Source organism: Desmodus rotundus, chromosome 8, assembly GCF_022682495.2.
Source record: "Desmodus rotundus isolate HL8 chromosome 8, HLdesRot8A.1, whole genome shotgun sequence".
NCBI classification, from domain to species: Eukaryota; Metazoa; Chordata; class Mammalia; order Chiroptera; family Phyllostomidae; genus Desmodus; species Desmodus rotundus.
The window spans coordinates 82350934-82372873 of record NC_071394.1 but is presented as its reverse complement, the minus strand read 5'-3'; the positions used below and the strand labels follow the sequence as shown (position 1 = coordinate 82372873).

Here is a 21940-nt window from a genome sequence, read left to right as displayed (position 1 = left end):
TTGAGGACATTTGTTCCTAGAGCTCAAGTTCCCAAATCAGATGACCTGTATCTGTGTCCCAGCACAAGCACTTGAATGTCCTATTAAGTACTTGTTTCATGTCTCCAAATTTCAGCTTTCTCATCCGTAAACAGGCATAATAAGAGTGTATCTCATAGAGTTGTTCTAAGGATGAAATGAGAGAATTCACACCAAGGTTTCAGTTTAATACCTGGCCCATTGGAATCTGACAAAAAAGCAATCTCTTCTAACCTGGTTTCGACTCACATGTGGAGATAAATTATGGACCTGGAATATTAGATTCTTTTTTATTTTTATTTTTTACTTCCAACAAAATCTTTTTATTTATTATCAAGTAAAATATATAATAATTAAAATCAAATGACGATAATAGCTTTTAGAATAAATAAGGACAAAACAAATGTCTTGCCTTATTTCTGTTTCTCAGTTGTCATCCCCAAAGGTATCTACATTCAACTAAAATTTTAATTGTCTTCTATTTACCCCATTTTCCAACTGTAAATATCCCACATTTTTTCCAGTTTTATTGAGAAATGATTGACACACATAACTGTGTAAGTTTAAGGTATACAGCATGATGGTTTGATTTACAAATACTGTGAAATGACTCCCACAACAGGCTTAGGTAACAGCCATCATCTCATATAGATACAATAAAAAGAAAAACTTCTTATAATGAGAACTCTTAGGATCTACTCTCTTGACAACTTTCTTATATATCATACAGCAGTGTTAACTATAGTCATTATGTTGTACATTACATCCCTAGAACATGTAAATCTTATAACTGGAAGTTTGGACCTTTTGAGCACCTTCTTCCAATTCCTCCTCCCTACCTACCAACTTCTGCTAATTATAAATCTGATCTTTTTCTAGCTGTCTGACATGGGTTTGTCAGGGGAGATTATATGTTCTTTTAGATTCCACATAAAAGTGAAATCATATGGTATGTTGTATTTCTCTGATTTATTTCACTTAGCATAATGCCTTCAAGGTCTATCCACATTGTCACAAATGGTAGGATGACCTCATTTTTTAATGGCTGAATAATGTATATATTATATATGTTATATATTATGTTTTGTATATAATATAAATATATGTATTTATATATAAACATGTACTTATATATAAATATATAAGCATATATTTAAATGTATAAATATATATTTATATAATATATGTGTTATATATTATGATACACACAGAACTTCTTCATCTACTGATGGATACCTGGGATGTTTCCATGTCCCAGCTATTGTAAATTGTTGGGAACTACCCTGTCTGGTTTCAGAAGCTATAACCACCCATGGCTAAGTCTGAGTGAGAGACCTTGGCACCCTAAGCCACTAAGGAGACAAAGCTTAGCTCCCTGGCAGGAGCACCACCTCTGCCTACTTTACTTTACCCTGCCTGGCCCTCAGTGCATGATCAGTTAGCCAATGATGGGTAAGATTCCTCAAGGGAGAACCTATCCATGGGCGTGGGTCCTGTGTGGGTGCTGGCCTTTCCAAGTGGGAGCTGGCCCCATGCCACACAGAATGGTCTCCTATAGTAAACAACTAAAATTGCTATAAACATGGGGGTGCAGATACCTTTTTGAGTTAGTGTTTTCATTTCCTTTGTATATAAAGAAGGTTAGATTTTAAAGAGGTCTCAGCATCCTGTATTAAGAACCCACGTTGGAGTTCTTTAATTGACTTTAAAGTCCCAGTTTGACATCATTTATTTAATGTTCCCTATGATTAATGTGCTGCTGGAGGAAAATGTTGGATATTTTGGACCACTGGAAATATGCTTTAGCATGGGTATTAGAGAAGGTAGTTATCCCTATTTGCCTTACCCTATCTAGTTATTTACAAAAAGCAATATTTACTCAAGGTATTGTGATTAGTAATAAAAATGACAATTGAAATCATGGCTAATTTGTATTTGGTACTTACAATGTACCAGGAAGTGTCTATGTATTATCTCATTTCATCTGCACAATTAACCAATGAGGTAGGTTCTTTTACTATCCCCATTTTTAGATGAGGAAACTGAGATACAAAAAGACAGACAAGTGGTGAGATAAGATGTAAACATAATGTTTAAAAATAATAAAATAAGAAAAACACCCAGCAAAGTGAGAATAGATGGAGCTTTCCTCAGTATAATAAAGGCCATATATGAGAGACCTACAGCCAACATCATACTCAATGGACAAAAACTTAGAGCTTCCCCACTAAGATCAGGAACAAGACAAGGTTGCCCACTTTCACCATATCTATTCGACATAGTATTGGAAGTTTTAGCCACAGCAATCAGACAAGAAAAGGAAATAAAAGGCATCCAGATTGGAAAGGAGGAAACAAAACTTTCATTGTTTGCAGATGACATAATAGTGTACATAGAAAATCCTACAGACTCTGCCAAAAAACTGCTTGACCTAATAAATGAATTTGGCAAACAGTGGGATACAAAGTCAATATCCAGAAATCAAAGGGTTTTTTGTACACCAACAATGAAACATCAGAAGCAGAAATCAGGGGGAAAATCCCATTTGATATACCAACAAGAAAAATAAAATACCTGGGAATAAACCTAACCAAGGAGGTAAAAGACCTATACTCAGAAAACTACACAACACTGAAGAAGGAAATCAAGGAAGACACAGAATTGGCAGGAAAATCTCAGACATTCCATGCAGCAACATCCTCACAGACATGTCCCCTAAAGCAAGGGACATAAAGGAAAGAATAAACAAATGGGACCTCATCAAAATAAAAAGCTTCTGCATGGCTAAAGAAAACAGCAGCAAATTACAAAGAGAACCAACAGTATGGGAAAACATATTTGCCAATGATACCTCAGACAAGGGCCTGGTCTCCAAAATATATAAAGAACTCACATGAGTGCACTCCAGGAAGACAAACAACCCAATTAAAAAGTGGGCAAAGGACTGGAACAGACACTTCTCCAAGGAAGACATACAGAGGGCCCAGAGACATATGAAAAGATGCTCAGCATCACTAGCCATCAGAGAGATGCAAATTAAAACCACAATGAGGTACCATCTCACACCAGTCAGAGTGGCCAACATAAACAAATCCACAAACAAATGTTGGAGAGGATGGGGAGAAGAGGGAACCCTAGTGCACTGTTGGTGGGAATGCAGACTGGGGCGACCACTGTGGAAAACAGTATGGAATTTCCTCAGAAAACTAAAAATGGAACTGCCTTTTGACCCAGCAATTCCGCTACTGGTATTATATCCTAAGAACCCTGAAATCACCAATCCAAAAGAACCTATGCACCCCAATGTTCATAGCAGCACAATTTACAATAGCCAAGTACTGGAAGCAACCTAATGCCCATCAGCAAATGAGTGGATCCAAAAACTATGGTACATTTACACAATGGAATTCTATGCAGCAGAGAGAAAGAAGGAGCTTATACCCTTTGCAACAGCATGGATGGAACTGGAGAGCATTATGCTAAGTGAAATAAGCCAGGAGGTAAGGGACAAATACCATATGTTCTCACCTTTAACTGGAACATAATCAACAAAAGAAAAAAAGCAAACAAAATATAACCAGAGACATTGAAGTTAAGAACAATCTAACAATGGTCAGGGGGGAGTGGGGAGGGGACAGTGAGGAGAGGGGTTTTCAGGAACTACTATAAAGGACACATGGAGAAAACCAAGGGGGAGGATGGAGGCAGGGGAAGGAGGTGGGTTTTTCTGGGGTGGGGTATGGGGGATGGGAGAAAATGCAAACAACTGTAATTGAACAGCAATTAAAAAAAAGAACACTCCACCTGAAATAAATAAATAAATAAATAAATAAATAAATTATGGTACATATTTTTAAAAAAAGAAAAAAGAAAGAAAAACAGAGGGCATTCAGCCAAAAGTCTGCCCAACATCAAAGAAAACACCACCCCACAAAAAACAAACAAATGAATAACAACAGCAACAAGAAAACAGGACTTTGATGTGCTCCAACTGGAGCAGAGATGTGTGGAAAATGCCAACCAAATGTTTGGACTCAGAATACAAAATAACATGTACTTAACTTTTGAATTTACAAAGCTAAATTCAAATAGGTATCTTGTTGGTTTTCCAGAAAATATTATAGACTCTTGTAGCATGAAATTAAAACACTATCCCCAAAGGAAAAACAAAAAGCAATCAAGGAAGACACAAACAAATGGAAACATATACCGTGTTCATGGATTGAAAGAATTAACATCATCAAAATGTCCATACTACCCAAAGCAATTTATAGATTCAATGCAATACCTATTAAAGTATCAATGGCATATTCACAGATATAGAACAAATATTTCAAAAATTTATATGGAACTATAAATGACCCCAAATAGCCGCATAAATTTTGAGAAAGAACAGCAAAGTAGGAGGGATCACCATACCTGATACCAAACTATAATATGAGGCCACTGTAATCAAAACAGTCTGATACTGGCATAAAAACAGACAGATAGACCAATGGAACAGAACAGAGAGCCCAGAAATAAACCCAACTCATTATGGTCAGTTAATTTTCAACAAAGGGGGAAGCAGCATAAAATGGAGTAAAAATAGCCTTTTCAACAAATGCTGTTGGGATAGCTGGACAGCTACATGCAAAAAAATGAAACTCGAGCACCAACTTACTCCATACACAAAAATAAATCCAAGGTGGATAAAAGACTTAAATATAAATCGTAACACCATAAAAGTCCTAGAGGAAAACATTGGCAGGAAGATCTCAGACATTCCACGCAGCAACATCCTCACAGACACGTCCCCTAAAGCAAGGGACATAAAGGAAAGAATAAGCAAATGGGACCTCATCAAAATAAAAAGCTTCTACATGGCTAAAGAGAACAGTATTAAAATAAAAAGAGAACCAACTGTATGGGAAAACATATTTGCCAATGATACCACAGACAAGGGTTTAATCTCCAAAATATATAAAGAACTCACATAACTCCACTCTTAAGAAGACAAGCCACCCAATTAAAAAGTGGGCAAAGGACTTGAACAGACACTTCTCCAAGGAGGACATACAGAGGGTCCAGAGACATATATAAGAAAAGATGCTCAGCATCACTAGCTACCAGAGAGATGCAAATTAAAACCACAATGAGATAACACCTCAAACCAGAAAGAATGGCCATCATAATCAAAGCAACAAACAACAAGTATTGGAGAGGTTGTGGAGAAAAGGGAACCCTAGTGCACTGTTGGTGGGATTGCAGACTGGTGCGACCACTATGGAAAACAGTATGGAATTTCCTCAGAAAACTAAAAATGGAACTGCCTTTTGGCCTGGCAATTCCACTGCTAGGATTATATCCTAAGAACCCTGAAACACCAATCCAAAAGAACCTATGCACCCCAATGTCCATAGCAGCACAATTTATAATAGCCACGTGCTGGAAGCAACCTAGGTGCCCATCAGTAAATGAATGGATCAAAAAACTATGGTACATTTACACAATGGAATTCTATGCAGCAGAAAGAAAGAAGGAGCTCCCACCCTTTGCGACAGCATGGATGAAACTGGAAACCATTATGCCAAGTGAAATAAGCCAGGCAGTGAAAGACAAATACCATATGATCTCACCTTTAACAGGAACCTAATCAACAAAACAAACAAACAAGCAAAATATAACCAAAGACATTGAAATTGAGAACAGGCTGACAGTGACCAGAGGGGAGAGGGGAGGGAATTTCATGGGAATAGGGTGAAGAGTTTGCAGGAACAACTACAAAGGACACATGGACAATTAACAGTGGGGGGGTGGAAATGGGAGGGAGGTGTGGAGGGCTGGAGCATTGGGCTGGGGTTGGGGGGAAAAGGCAGAAAACTGTACTTGAACAACAATAAAAAAATAAAATAAAAATAATAACATAATAACATAACAACACCAACATCATCAATAAATCCCTGTGATGTGCCAAACATTGCACTGGATGCTTTCTAAACATCATCTCTTGTGTTTACAACAACCTTGCACTATTTCCATTTAATGGATGAGAACTTAAGTCAATTACCTTAGGCAAGGTATAGATCAGTCTGGCCCAAAAGCCTGCTATGTCACGTAATTGCCTTTCTGCAGAGGGTAGGGGGAAGGAGTTATCAGATCCCTGAAGCTGTCTCTCTACCTGATATAGATGTTAGGGTGACACAGGATTTTAGAATTATCAGATCCAAGCCCCTCACTTTACAGATGTGGAAAGGGGTCAAGACCTACATGAGGCAATGAGAGAGCCAGAACTAAAATCCTGGTGTCCTGACTCCCAGGACTGTGTCCTTGCAGTGACATGATGAGGGCCTCTCACACTGAGTCAGCCACCTCTGTAAGAGTAAAAGCAGAAGAAAAAGACTGCCAGTTTCAAAGTGATCACATCAGCCTGTCAGCCCTCCCTCCATTCCTTCCTGACCTGAGGACTTACTGCTGTACACACTGCCTGGAGTATTCAGAGCTCAGAATAGTAGAGAAGGTTGAGGAAAGAATCCACAGTGAAGACCAGGAAGTACTACCTGGTGCCCTTTCATGATCTACCTAGAGCCAATTTTCAATATGATTCTCCTGAAATAGAACTGAAAGTCAATGGAGAAGAGGTTGGCTCAGGCACACATGAGTCTCCTTTGTAGACACAAAGCACAACACAGCCAAAGTCTTTGAGAACATGGTCTAAATCAGCAAGTCCCAAGAATCCTTTCTAAGTGCACATCTTTCCTAGTTTCTGCACTGGATAAAAATAATTAAACTGTCTCACAGAGAAGTTCTTTAAAATAGAGTTTTGGCAGTGTGGAATTTAAATTCATTCATTATATAATCTTTGAACTACAACAGTTGTTTACTCTGCTTTGATTTCTAAGCCTTCCTTTGATGGCAAATATTAATATTTATCATTTTTCTCATGTTGGACTAATGAGAATCTTAAATGTTTATGAGAAGGCATTTAAATATTACAATGTGGTAGATGTGTTTGTTTTCTAATTCATATTCCTCTGTCATTAACATCAACCAGCATTAATTTTTTGTGCTGAATCCTGGATGGTTGTTCATCAACACTTTCAGTAAAGTTTATATGGCCAGAATTGAAGGCCTGTACATTATTTGATGGCCAAAGAGAATATAAGAGTCCACCAAATAACACAGGACTATAGGAAAGACCTATCCTTGATTTTAAAAGTGAAAACTGACACACCTGTTTAACTACTAGCCAGCAATAGTAGACAGAGCAACATTCCAGGTTTAATGATGGCAATCACAGGTAATACATATTGAGCGCTGTGAAGGCATGCTTTACATCATCCTCACACCTGATCCTCACAACAACTCTAAGAGCTACCAGCGGTGTCCAACCTGCAGCCCACGGGCCACATGTAGGCCAGAATGGCTATGAATGAGCCCTAACACAAAATCATAAATTTACTTAAAACATTATGAGGGTTTTTTTGTGATTATGCATCGCCATGTATTTAACGTGTGGCCCAAGACAACCCTTCTTCTTCCAGTGTGGCCCAGAGATGCCAAAAGGTTGGACACCCCTAATTAGTAGTCTTAGTGTCTTTATTTTACAGAAAAGTGACATGCAGAGAAGTTGAATACTTCACCCAAGATTACACAGCTAATGAGAAGCAAAGTCAGAAGTCATCCCTCAGGGCCAGATAGGAAGTTCTTCTCTATACTCCCTTCCTTATGAGCTGGTTCTTGACTCCCCAGCATTTGAAAATTCCAATTATCTGTGCAGCATAAATAACTTATATGAATGGAGCAGAAAGAAGCCTTCAGAACCCAGACTTTTAGATCTTGATGGTAGTGATAGGACATAATTCATTCAGTCTACAATAGGCCACACATTGTTTTATGCACAGGGACGCAGCAAAAAACAGGGCCAACAAGATCCTTGACCTTGGGAGAACAAACTTTCTACAGAGGTAAAACAGACAACATTAATGTAATAAACAAAGCATTATCTCCAATAAGGGGAGGAAATGGGAGGCAGTATAGTTCAAGGAATGGTAGGAAGGGCTGAGGTCCCAGACTTCAGCAGATTTCACTTAGTTAAACTCCCCCACACAACCAAGACTCAATGAACCGAAGAAGTAATGGAGGACAGCCCAGGGTCTATGGCAGAGTGCAAAGTGCAACACTGAATTAATCCTAAGTTAGGCACCTAGACCACTTACCTTACATGGGGACCAGGTGCTGGGAAGATGGCATCAGCAAAATAGCCACTGATCCTGACTTCATAGAGCTTACAATCCAAAGAGAAATACTCATTGATCAAAACTTAGAGGTTAAATAGAAGCTATACAAAAGTATAAGTCAAGAAGGCAAAAGATAGGACCTAACCTACAGAAGACTAAGAAAGAAGCTTGTAGTCCTGGCCAGATAGCTCAATTGGTAAAGAGCTTCCACCAGGCTCTCTTTGGGTCATTCTTTCTTAGAACCCAGCCATGATACAATTAGGAATCCCAAGCAGCCACATGGAGAGGCCTGGCTAACCACCACAGCTGAGATTCCAGCTGGTAATCAACATCAATGGTCAGACATGTAAGTTAGGAATCCTTAGAGATGGCTGCAGGCCTCAGCCATTAAGTCACCCCAACCTTGGAATCTTCCCAGATGAGGTCCCTGTCAATGTAAGAACCATTCAACTGCCCTGGCCAGGTAGCTCAGTTTGGATAGAGCGTCATCCAGATACACCAAGGTTACAGGTTGGATCCCCTGCCAGGGCACATGCAAGAATCAACTGATGAATGCATGAATAAGTAGAACAACAAACTGATGTTTCTCTCTCTCTCTCTCTCTCTCTCTCTCTCTCTCTCTTTCTCTCTCATTCTCCACCTCTCTAAAATCAAGATAAAAATTAGAAAAAAAGAGAAAAGGAAAGAAAGGACATCATTCTGCCACTGACTCTACCTATGACCCAAAACAAGTCATTTTCCCTCTTTAAAACCAGCTTTCCAACAAGCTTCCTTCAAGCCCCTCCAAAAAAAAAAAAAAAATCTTTTAAGCCCTAACCAGTGTGGCTTAGTTGGTTGGAGAATTGTCCTGCAAAGTGAAATGTCGCCAGTTCGATCCCAGGTCAGGGCACATGCCTGTGTTTCAAGTTCGATCCCCAGTTGGGGCACATACGAGATGCAATGGATCCAAATTTCTCTTGCACATCGATGTTTTTCTCCCTCTCTTTCTCCCTCACTTCCCCTCTTTCTAAAAAATAAATTAAATCATTTTAAAAACCCTCTGAACCTTGTGATTAAAAACTATATGTTATTCCTTCTTCCACAAATCACTAGATCCCAAACTGCTCTTCCTCGTCCCTCAGTCCCTTTCATTCTGTTCCTCTGCACCCCTTCAGTGATGACTTTGTTCTTAATTTTTCACTGCTACATGGCAGAGGCATCAGGCCAGGAAGGACATGGGTCTGATATCCCATCAAGGGCAGAAGTGGATATAGCAGACACTCTGGGCAGAACACAGGTGAAGGAAATGGGAAGGAACCAGGTTACACAAATGGCACCTGGTGTCCAAAAGCACATTAACAGGTGAAAGAGAAGCCTGTGGAGATGGCAGGCATTAGGGGGAGGCATTAGTCAAGACCATAGCTGATATATGGCAAAAGGGAAGGAAAAAGCAGTCTGGCAGCAGGTGCTCAGAGGAGCAGGTCAGCAGAAGGGAGATCTGGACAGCAAAGAGCAAAACCGCAGCCACAGTATGAGATTCAGGGCCAGGGCCATTCCCCAAAGAATGTAATCCAAACTTCACACTTTGACCTCCAGGCCCTGCATGGCCAGGCCAACCTCACGTGGTGCCAGTGCCTGCTTAAATCTCCATGATTGAACCATAGAGGCCTTCTTTCGTCTCTTTCAGCACATCAAGCTCTTTCTCCCCTTAAGGCTGCAGTAAAGGCTGTCCCTTCTGTCTGAAATGCCACCTTACCAGCTCTTCATATGGCTGCCTCTCTCTCATTCTTTATTTAGGTCCCAGCTCAAGTATCAGCTCCTCCTCTTCAGCTACCCTATCTCAGTAAATTACCTCTTTCACAATCACTGTACCTTATACTCTTTCTTGCCAGTATTTTATAATTACTTGGTAATTTATAATTGTTTGTACACCTGCATATTTTCCATCTCCTCCACTGGACTCCTGGAGGCAAGGACTATGCCTGCCTTGTTCACTGACGTATAACCAAACCTAACACCATGCCTGATGTATAATAGGCATCAGTAAGTGCATCAATAAAGTAATGGTGAATAAGGAATGACTCATACCTGAGAGAAACTGGCAGGAACAACCATGGGGCTTAGGAACTAAAACTTTGATACCAGACAGGTCAGAGGCTATTGCCAGGCTCTCATCCCACACTCCATCTTCCTACTTGCCTTAACTGCAAGGTATTACCTGCTTCCAGATCCTGGACAAACTTGACGGCTATTAGTGTAGACTGCTCCTAGCACACAAATACAGGCTCACAAGAACCTGACCAACCTCAAGTACAGAAAGCTGCTTGTGCAAACCCATCACATCCGCTGCTTAGTATTCAGTCATTAGAGTAGCTAATACATGCCAAGGGCTTTATACATGTAATCTCATTCAACCCTCACAACATCCATAGGTAGTTACATTATGAGCACCATTCTAATAGACATAGCCAAAATATGGTCCATGCCCACACACCTGATAATGGTACAGCCACATGTAGAGTGATATATGTATTTGTGAACTCTAAAAAATACCATTCATTACATGAAAACAGAATGGCAACATAGTAGAAGCCATAAAGATCTAGACCCTTGCTAATCCAAGTGTGGCCAGTGGACTAGAAGCACCTGCATCACCTGGGAATTTGTTAGAAACACAGAAGTTTCTGGACTCACTTGGACCCTCGCCCATAGTTGCAGCCAGTCCCCAGCCCATGAGAGTTGGACCCAGCTGTTCTATCTGCACTGGGAAGCCAAACATAGCTAATTTCTCTAGGCCAAGGAAACCTTGGCCTGTTGCCTCTTGGAAGTTCAAGAGGCTAGCAGAAGCCATAGCTTAGGGGAAGCTTTCTGTCCCACTCAGAGGGGCCAAGACAGAGAGGACCTCAGCTGCCGATTTATCTGTGGCCATGGGCTGCTGAAGCTTCCTGGCCTTGCTTTTATCCCCTCAGCCAAAAGAACCCAGAAGCTAGGATTTCAAACTGCAGTGCACCTATTGTTTCTGTATCCCAGGATTGCTTCCCCTCCTCTGAAGGTATCAGGGCCTCCCATTAATCAGGGTCTCTCTGCATGCACGGCCATGCATGTTGTATGTCACAAAGGCACCATTCCCACATATATTTGTAAAGACAAAACACTTTCCCTTCCCTTTACTCAACCATCTTCTTGTTGTTATACCCCTTGCATACACCCTGCATCTGTTTCTCTCTCTCTCTGGCTTTTCCCTGCTGTTCTGTGGACCACTACCTCTTCCTTCATCAGGCCCATACCCAAGACAGGTTGAACAGGAATCTTTAGCGCTCCAGGGTTAAAACAACCTTATTCCGGCAGATTCCAGTCCCTTTCTCTGCCTGTTCTTAGGACTCCAAGCACATACACAAACTCCTGCTTCTAGGCATAGTTTAAACATACCCTGGCACAACAAAGCAGTACAGGTACTGTCCTGTACTTAATGGGGAGACAAGACTACAGCACGTATTCTCTTTTTCAAAACTGAAGACATGGGAAGAAGTCATCAGGTCTTGCTGAAAATGAAAATTTTGTTCATACCACATACCACACACTCCAGTGATTAAATAACTGCAGACCATACTCTCCACCAGCCTGTGCCCAACTAAAATATGTATGCATTAAACTTCATGAGAGAGTACTGATGCTTCACGCTATCTATGATAGGTTTTAGCTCCAATAGCTGTGAGTCTGAGAAACTGCAGAATATACTGAATTTTAATGGAAATCTGATTGTTAATAAGAACAGGTAAATCCAAAACAAGAGACACTAGTAAACACATAAAAAGATTCAGAGTCTTTAAGTTCCAGAATACTGTCAATGTATTCTTTTGCAAACCTCTTAACCAGTTTCTCAGCATACATAAAAATATACCTAAAATATGTAGTTTTTTAACTGTATTAAACCCTCCAACAAAAACAGTTTCCCACTGTTCTCTTTTTCTCCCTATTAAGTCAAGACAGCAGAAAAATAAAACTACTACAGGCACACCTCAGAGATACTGCAGGTTTGATTCCAGACTATGCTAATAAAGCAACTATTGCAATAGAGCAAGTCATAATCTTTTTGCTGGGGGATGGTCTTGCCTTGAGTTTGTAAAAAACACAACACCTGTGAAGCACAATAAAATGAGGCACGCCTATACATTGTGAAATGACCTCCTAGTGAGTAGAGAAGCTCAGGAAATGCTGGAAAGTGAAATTATGGTGGGCAGAGGAAGAGAAATTCAGGCCAAGAATTCTTCTGGGCCCTGAATATAGGGTTTTAAATATAAATATTCAGATGCAAACAAAGTATACACATTTTCTGTGAGGTTAAAAAAACTTTTAAAAGGAAAAGATTCCCACATATTATGGATAATCCAGCATATTAAAGATTTAATCAAATTAGCTTATTCTACCCTGAAATGGAGAGTGTGGGTACCTATAAAAAATTTTTTTGAAGAAAATGAATCTTTATAATAGGTGTCCTCTCTGAAAGTAGTTGATTTCAAGCTGCAATGAATTAGAATGTAAGAATGTTACAAGTAAAATGGGGTATGTTTTCTATACCCCATTTAAACAATAGTTTAAACCTTTTCAATAACATGGGCACACATTGTTGATGAAAGCATGCAATTCAGTTTCTTCTGAACATGGTTTTAATGGGTTAATACTTTTTTCAGCCATGACAATTAGAACAAACTAAATACCAGGAAGAAAAACAGAGCCTGAGACTCAACTTTGAAGAGAATCCTGACTCAGGTAAGAGATACAAGGGGGCGGAGTCATTGGGGTCCTTGGTAATTAACTTCAAAGATATCTCCCAGGGCACAGCCTGTAGTTAGTTCAAATTCTGTGAGAGATCTGTGATGAGACATTATCTCTTTCACTCCCAAAGCCTTCAAAATGCTACTTTCTAGATATTCCATTCACTACCAAGGCTTTTCACCTGTTAATTGTACCTGATTCATCTCATGTTCTGTTGTTAGAACCAGTGATTCTCATTCCTAAATGCACTTCAGAATCATCTGAGAAACTCAAAAAAGAAAATACTAATGCCTGCCTCCCATACTCTGATTTTAATTTATCTGGATGGGACCAGCCTGAGGTGATTCTAACTTGCAAGAGGGCTGAGAATCACTGGTTGGAAAGCAATCCAAACAGGTTAAAGTTTGTGAAGAAGTAGGCACTATAATCGGGCTAAATACATTTACATTAGGAGGCAAGATGCCTCAAATTCCTATCTTAATCAGATATAGTATGGTACTTTATGGATCCCAGATTTCTTCCCCTCAAATTTAGATAGACTTAATTTCGTGGAAGAAATATATCTATTTGCCCATAACACTCAAGTTTTTACAAAGGACTGAAGAACTTTCAGACTTTATATGCAAGACAGAAACAAAAACAGTAGAATTAAAGGTAATCTATTTCACCTAGTATTCAGAACATGATTAATAAGGAAACAGAGCATGGTGCATAAAGTTGTGATTTTTATTAATAACAGTAAGAGTAAAATTAAAGCTAGCATTATTGACTGCCAATTACTGTGGTAAGCACTTCCCATGGACTACCTCACTGAAAACTTTAAACATCACTCTACAATAGGAATTATAACCCCTATTTCACAGATAAGGAAATTGAGGCTCAAAGAGAGTGGGACACCTTTTCCCAGAGTCACACAGCAAAGGAAGTGGCAGAACCAATATTAGAATCCAGCTCTTTTGTCCTCTAGAGTCCATTCTTTTAACCACATCATCTCTCACCTAGAACACTCAAGAGTTTCCTAAGTACTTGCTCCTCAAAGTACAGTCCCTGGGTCAGCAGCATCTGTCTGTTATACTGAAATACTGAACTCAGGCCCATATCAGATCTACTGAATCAGAATCCACATTTTAAGACAAGCAGTAAGTTCATACATACCTTAAAGTTAAAGAAGCACATGCCTACCAGTTTTCCCACATCAACTATTACCTCTCACAAATTTATCGTCCATACTGCCTCTAAACTTTTTAGAAAACAAATCAAATAATTTCATTTCTCTACTTAAGACTGTTAAACGGTTTCCCAAATGTCCTTGAATTAAGTCCAAACTTCCTTTACAATACAGGTAATTAGACTCTGCCTATCACCCATGCCTGCCCCTGCAGCCTCATCTCCTCCACCTCCCCCATCCATTGATTTTTATACCCCAAGCCCAGAGACAGTTCTGCTCACCAAATCCCAACTCACCCCATCCTTCCTCCCTTCCTTCCTCTAAGCTCCTCCCAACTAGAATGTACATCCTCTCACCACCATGACCCTCCAAGTCAGCCACATTCACTGCTATTTCTGCAATGTATAATGGCACAGTGTCTGGCACAGAGCTAGGAGCAGGATAAATGAGATGAATAAATACATATTTAGGATACTGAGGACCTCAGTTCTTTCCTTTGTCTATCTGCAATTTGCTCTTGCTGTGATCCTCATTCCTCTTTTCTCTTCCCCTTCCCCTGCATCACCCCTTTTCTCTAACTCACCTCCTTATCAGTAACTTCATGGCTATTGAAGTTGCCAGCTTTAGAAAGGAGCACTGCCATGTCCACATGACCACTGCCCTGGGATTTCTCCCCAGCTGGAGGACAACTGCTCCACTTTAACCCTGAGGCTCCTGGAATAGACTCAGCCTTTCTAGAAGTGGACAGAAGGCCCCACTAACAGAAGCATGCTGCTTTTCAATCCAAGATTTAATACATAGATGGAACCATAGATCAGGAACCTCTAAGCAGGCAGAGCAGAGCCAAAAGCTTCAATATCTGTTGGCCCACAAAAGAGAGTGTCACTGAGCTGACAAGACGGGTTATCAAGAGTTGTGGGTAACTTCATATATTAAATGTGATGGCCAGGCTTACTATTCTAAGAAAACAAATGGCAAATCCTTTTATAAAATAGATTTCTGACCCAAGTTTAAATCTTGAGTAAATCTGATATATTTTCAAATATCAAGTTTACATTTAATAAAAGAAGGAGTTCTATTCAGCTATTGAATACAAGCTATTGAGTGCCTGACAACATGCTGAAAGCTTTAAGCTCGGTACCTTATTTAATCTTCATCATCACTTTGAGGTAAAAATGCTTATTGTCCTATTTTTAGAAAAAGCCAAGAGCTAAGTAACCAGCCTAAGAGGTAGGGCTGGGATTTAAATCATAAGACTACAGACTACCACTCTCTATTTCTTCTCTGCTACATTTTGCTATTTGGATCTATTTCTCATCTGAGAAATAACAGACATTGACATTCCCAAAGAAACAGCCCCTTAGAGGATAATCTCAAAGGCTGAGATTTTTCTCTGCAATGTAGACATTGAAAGGAAAGTAACACGCTACATCTTATACAGCGTGGAGCAAAAGTAGGTTTACAGTTGTTTGTATTGAAAATAATACAATAATAATAATAATAGAAGAATAAACCCTGTGTTTCACATACAACTATAAACCTACTTTTGCCCTACCTAATATTTCAAAGCTGCATTAGAAGAGAAAACTGAGATTCAAGAAAAAGATGTAGGAACAGAGTTCAGGAGTGCTTGTGAATGCAATTCTGCAAATATTTTTCCAGTGTCTACTAGTGGTCATGCACTATGCTGGAAGCTAAATGATCAGAGTGTCTGTTGGGAGAGTGCGGGATGGGATGGGGGGAAGGTGTGAATAGAGGGTGATGGGAAGAATATCTCCTATAGTGACTATCTCAGGAATGTTTAGACACTAATTTACAAAGCTGTTACCTTATTATGTAATTATTAAGTAGAAATCATCTTTCACACACAAGAGGTGAGGGTTGCCTGCTTTATTGTCTGTAAATATGTAATTGAAAGGGTCAGTGTATCTTCTAATAGGAAACAAAACTTTTGTATAATTCAAACAACTCGTGGTCATTTCAGATATCCTATGTTAGAGTGTTAGATTTTAATGTATGTGAATGCAAACACAGTGTCATATTTTGTTCTCAAGTATCTGAAAGAGGAAAAGAAGTATTAGGAGCCAAAATAAGACTAATTTCCAAAATAGAAATGGAGCATATTGAAGCTGCATATACATGCAAAAAGATAGGGACACAGAAACATTTCTGAAAGCACTCCATCAAACATGCACAGCAATAATGCAAGGATGAGCATACCCAGTGAAAGAAATCATGAGCCTAAAGGTCACATACAGTACTATGAGGCATCCAGAATCTGGCCTCCTTGCAGAAACAGGATACTTTTGACATAAGTGCAGTAGATGAAGACCATGGACCACTTTGTACCTCATTCCTCTCATTTATGAAATGAGTTAGATTCAATGATTTATAAAGTCCTTCCAGCTACTCTTCATCCAGGAGGCTCCTGCAGCTAAAGAGAGATAAGTATATAAACATGCTCAAACAAATGTGTTGAATTAATGAAATACTACAACATTACCAATAATAAGAAAAGAGACTTTATAACAATTGGTCCTGGTCTGTGGCCTGGAGAGAAAAAATTAGGAGAGAAATCATTATCTAAACAGCTTCACATCTGGTGTTCCTGCTAAGCTGACTGCTGGTAGAATGAAAAGAATCCTGGACTTGGAAATTAGACATTTTGGTATAGTCTCATCTGTGACTCAAACCAACTATGTGACTTTAGACGAACTGCTTTACCACCTGGGCCAATTTCTTCATCTCTGTAATAAAGGTGTTACGGGCCTTGGCAGAGTAGCTCAGTTGGTTAGAACATTGTCCCAGAACACCAAGGTTGTGTGTTTGATCCCTGGTCAGGGCACATACAAGAATCAACCAATGAATGTATAAATAAGAGGAACAACAAATCAATGTTTCTCTCTGTCTCCCTTCCTCTCTCTCTCTCTAAAATCAATTAATAATTTCTTTTAAATTAAAATAAAACAAAGGTATTAAAAATCTATATATAACTAACATTTGTGGAACCTTTACTACATGCCCGGATTTAAACTATCACCAAGGATTTTGCTGCTCTAATGTTCAGTGTCTAACTACAAAGGCAACATGGTATAACGGAAAGATTCCAAATCCTATACTCAGAAAGGTTGGGCTCCCTCTCACTCTGTAAGGTAAATTCTTCTTCTAAGCAGAGACTGTCAAGTAGACTGGATTACAATATCAGCACTTCTGTTCAGTAAGCCAAGTTAACTCGGGCACACTGATTAACTCTCCTAGTTTTCTAATACAAAAAAATGCATGTGAGAGTTCCGGCCAAGATGGAGGTGTAGGTAGAAACCATTCGCTTCCTTGCACAACTAAAAGGAGAATAACAACCAATCTAAAATCAATAAACAACCAAAAGCGCCAGAAAATCAAACTGCATGGAACTCCAACAACCAAGGAATTAAAGAAAAAATCAACCAGAACAACCAGACCAGTAAGGCAGCGGACCACGTGGGCCGGCTCAGAAAAACTGCAGCAAGGCAGTGGACTGCATGGGCAGGGCTGACTGAAGGCAAAACTGAGACTCAGAGGTGACTGTGGACTATGGCAGATGCTGCCGTGCGAAAGACTCCCAGTCTCACACAAGAGTTCATTGGAAAGTGGGGCTAGAGATGAGCAGGCAAGCCACACTGTTCCCTCTCTGGCCCCTCCCCAACAGGCAGCGCCACAGTGCAGCAAGGAGGGTTGCCCTACCTGGGTGAATACCTAAGACTCCACCCCCTTAAGACCTATCAGCTGCACCAAGACAAAGAAATATCGTCCAAATGAAAGAACAGACAACTTCAGAAAAAGAACTAAGCAATGAGGAGATAGCCAACCTATCTGATGGAGAATTTAAAGCCCTGATAGTCAAAATGCTCACAGATCTGACTGAGCTTGGTCAAAAAATGAAAAAACAAATGAAGGACACCCAAAGTGAAATAAAGCAAAATATTCAGGGAACCAACAGTGACAAACCAGGAGTCAAAGCAACAATTTGGAACAAAAGGAAAAAATAAACATCCAACCAGAACAAAATGAAGAAACAAGAATTCAAAAAAGTGAAGAGAGTCTTACAAACCTCTGGGACAACCTGAAATGTTCCAATATCTGAATTAGAGGGGTGCCCGAAGGAGAAGAACAGCAGCAAGAAACGGAAAACTTATATGAGCAAATAATGAAGGAAAACTTCCCCAATCTGGCAAAGGAAATAGACTTCCAGGAACCCCAGAGAGTCCCAAAAGAAGTTGGACCCAAAGAGAAACACACCAAGGCACATCATCATTAAGTTACCCAAGATTAAAGATAAACAGAGAATCCTAAAAGAAGCAAGAAGAAAGTAGAGAGTTACCTACCAAGGAGTTCCCATAAGGCAATCAGCTGATTTCTCAAAAGAAACCTTGCAGGCAAGAAGGGACTGGAAAGAAGTTTTGAAGTCATGAAAAGGACCTACATCCAAGATTACTCTATCCAGCAAAGCTTTCATTTAGAATTGAAAGGCAGATAAAGTGCTTCCCAGATAAGGTCAAGTTCAAGGAGTTCATCATCACCAAGCCCTTATTATATGAAATGTTAAAGGGATTTATCTAAGAAAAAGAAGATCAAAAATATGAATAGTAAAATGACAACAAACTCATAACTACCAAAAAATGAACCTAAAAGGAAAGAAAAACAATGGAAACAAAAACTAAGCAAACAATCAGAACAGGAAGAGAATCAGAGAAATGGACATCACCTGGAGGATTTTCAGTGGGGAGGGGGAAAGGAAAAATAGAGGGGGAAAGGTACAGGGAAGAAGAAGCATAATTAGAAGGCATAAAATAGATGGGGAGAGATAAAAAATTGTATAGGAAACAGAGGAGTCAAAGAATTTATACATACAACCCATGGACATGAAATAAGGGGGAGGAATGCTGGAAGGTTGGGTGGGCAGGGCAAAGGGGGCATAAAGGGGGGAAAATTGGGAAAACTGTAATAGCATAATCAATAAAAATACTTTTTAAAAAGTTAAAAGTTTTTTCAATAATAATAAAAATATAAAGTGCATATGAAAATGGTTATATCTTGCATATAGCTTTTGAGGGGATTAAACTATAATAACTAAAGTATAAATATATATGATATATTTTATATATCTATAAATTATACATTATATATTTATATATCTATATAATATATATCTTATATATTTATATGCTGTATAAATATATCATATATTTATATGTTGATATATTAAATATGTATTTGTATGTCTATAATTATATATTCATATTGTATATAAACTTATTCATAATTATATATAATTTTATATATTTATACATTATATATTATATATGAATGTATTATATGTTCATTTAAAAATATAATGTATTTTCATATATAATATATGAATAATATATAGAAACATATTTATATAAGAATATGCATATTTTATATATATAAAGTATATTTCTATGTTTTTACATACAAATATATATTTATTCACTTGTTAAATATGTTTCATTTTATTAGTAGGTGTGTGACCCTGGATAAATCATCTTCTCAAGTTTTTTTTCTCATCTGCAAATGGGAAATACAATGTTATTAAGGGATAATATAAACACTCTTTGTAATTTACACTGTCGACTATTACCTGTGTTTAAAAACATGCCTAATCCCTAATACGCAAAAAAGTGTATACAATAATCCCCTAAGTAGTACTTGCAAGAGCACATTCAGTCAATGACAACAACAAAAGACATCTTCACTAAATATATCTCTCTAGTTTCAGCTCACAGCGGGTGGACCCAAAGTCTAGCAGCAAGCAACAGAGGGCCACACGCCAGCTTATTTGCGAGTCAAGGGCTCCTACACAGAACCGCTGGAGGCGAGACTTCATCTCCCAGGAGACACCTCTCAGCACGAAATAGCATGCTGGGAGGTGGAGTACCAGCCCGCCCCTCCTCCCGCCCCCGTGAAATGCGAGACTGGACACAAACTCCCAGAAGCCTCCGCTGCTCGAGCTGCGGATAGTAAGATGGAGCCTGATAGGACAGTTGACCTTAAGAGACGCGAGATGGGGCGGCCCCGGGTAGTCCCACAGGTGACCTAGGTCCAAGACTTTCCGACGCAACCGCACATTTCTGAGAGACCTCAGAATAATGCAAGCGGCAAACTTTCACAAGCAAGACCTCACTTAGATTTTGGCTCCAGGTAGCATCTTTGTGCCACGTGGGCAGGGAGCTATACGTTTTTCCCAGAAAAGCACTGTGAGAGGCTGGTCCCAGGACGTACGGCAGAGGCAGAATTTGACCCTAGAAAGAAAGCTTAAGCCCAGCTCCAATTCCATTAACAGGCCTCCTTCCCCTCCAGTGCCCCATATGAATATACCTTTTAATCCCTGAATATTTTCATATAAAAATATTAAGCCATGAAATAGGTATAAGGAAGTCCAACAGACTACTAATGACTTCTCCCACAATAACAAATTCGATGTTTTTTGTTTTTTGAAAATTAAGTGTGAAATTCTCTCCTAAAATACTGTCCAGTGCCTTGCTTGGTTCCTGTCCAGAGCACGTGTTCAACCCTACACTCCCTTTGGGGAGCCCAGAGCTGGGTGTTTCACACAGGTCCGTTGGCGCAGAAATCCCTGCTACTTGCCTATGAAACTAACAAATCATCCAAAAGCGGCCAGTGCCAACTACACCACCAGGGCTGGGAACTGAGGCATCCTTGGAAACACTGGTGTGGCCTACCTCCGTTTACCCACTTACAAAATGCAGCGCAGGAGGGGGCGGGTTAGAGTGTGGGCCGTCGCTCAGTAACTGGCTCTGAAAAGGTCCAGGGCGGGGTGGGGGAGGAAGGGGAGGGGAGAGCTGAGGGTCTTCCTGACAGATCCCCACCTGCCAACGAGCTGTGCGGCGGGGGCCCAGCCCCGCCCCACTGGGCAGCCAGGGTGATGACAGGACGCACGTGCAACCCACACCCGCGCCCCAGAAACACTGTTCCACTTGCGCTTGCCCCGCCGCCCCTACCTTCCAAGATCTTGGCAGCTGGGAAGTGAAAGGCAGAGGGAGGGAGCGCGGGGCAGGAACAGCGCCTGGGCGTGTGCCCACAGGGGTGCTGCCTGAGGGGCCCGGGAACAGAGCGCAAAAACTCCCGCGACCGGAGGGAGCAGCCCGGTGACTACAATTCCCAGAAGGCCCCGCGGTGGGAGAGGGACCCAAGATGGCCGTTCTTCTGGGAACAAGCACAGGGGTCAATAGGCACAGAGCGCGAGCCTCCAGCGGGCGAATCAGAAGTTGTTCGGGGGCGCAAAGCAGTGTGTCTCAGCAGAGAAGCTGAGGTGAGAATTCCCCTAGAGAGGAATTTTTGTATTAAATCTCACAATCTTTGTATTTTTTCCAAATTGAAAAAGTAACAATTCTTTAAGCTATGATGCGTTTTACTTCCTTCTTTCCTCCCAAACCAAACCTTCCTTTATGTTTCTGTCAGAACAGAGGCTCACAGGCCATTCATTACCTGACTCAGTTTACTACTACACTTGGGGTTCCCTTGTTTTCTTAGTAAAATTTCACCACAGGTTCCCCGCCTTTCCTTTCTCCACTTTTTATATAATGTTTCTCCTTAGCACTTATAAATACCTAGCATTGTCTATAATTTTTTTGTCTTTCTTTATCCTCTTGCCTACTAGAATAAAAGATCTATGCAGATGTGGGTTTTTGTTCTGATCACTGCAATATTTCTAGCACCTACAAATATATATTATATAGTATAATATATGTACATGTAAAGC

At 40.0% G+C, this 21940-nt stretch overlaps 1 protein-coding gene across 5 annotated transcripts in view; it reads right to left on the bottom strand.

The window, feature by feature from the left end:
- Positions 1-21311, bottom strand: part of FHIT (fragile histidine triad diadenosine triphosphatase) — a 1459166-nt gene extending 1437855 nt beyond the window's left edge. For 3 of the 5 annotated variants that reach the window (XM_053929377.2, XM_045192109.3, XM_045192111.3), the window contains exon 1: positions 21180-21311. The gene's annotated coding sequence lies outside the window, so the exon portion shown is untranslated. Of the gene's footprint in view, positions 1-21047; positions 21067-21179 lie in introns of those variants that run through there. The other 2 variants (XM_053929378.2, XM_045192110.3) reach the window with 2 other exon arrangements.
- Between the last annotated feature and the right edge of the window lie 629 nt (positions 21312-21940).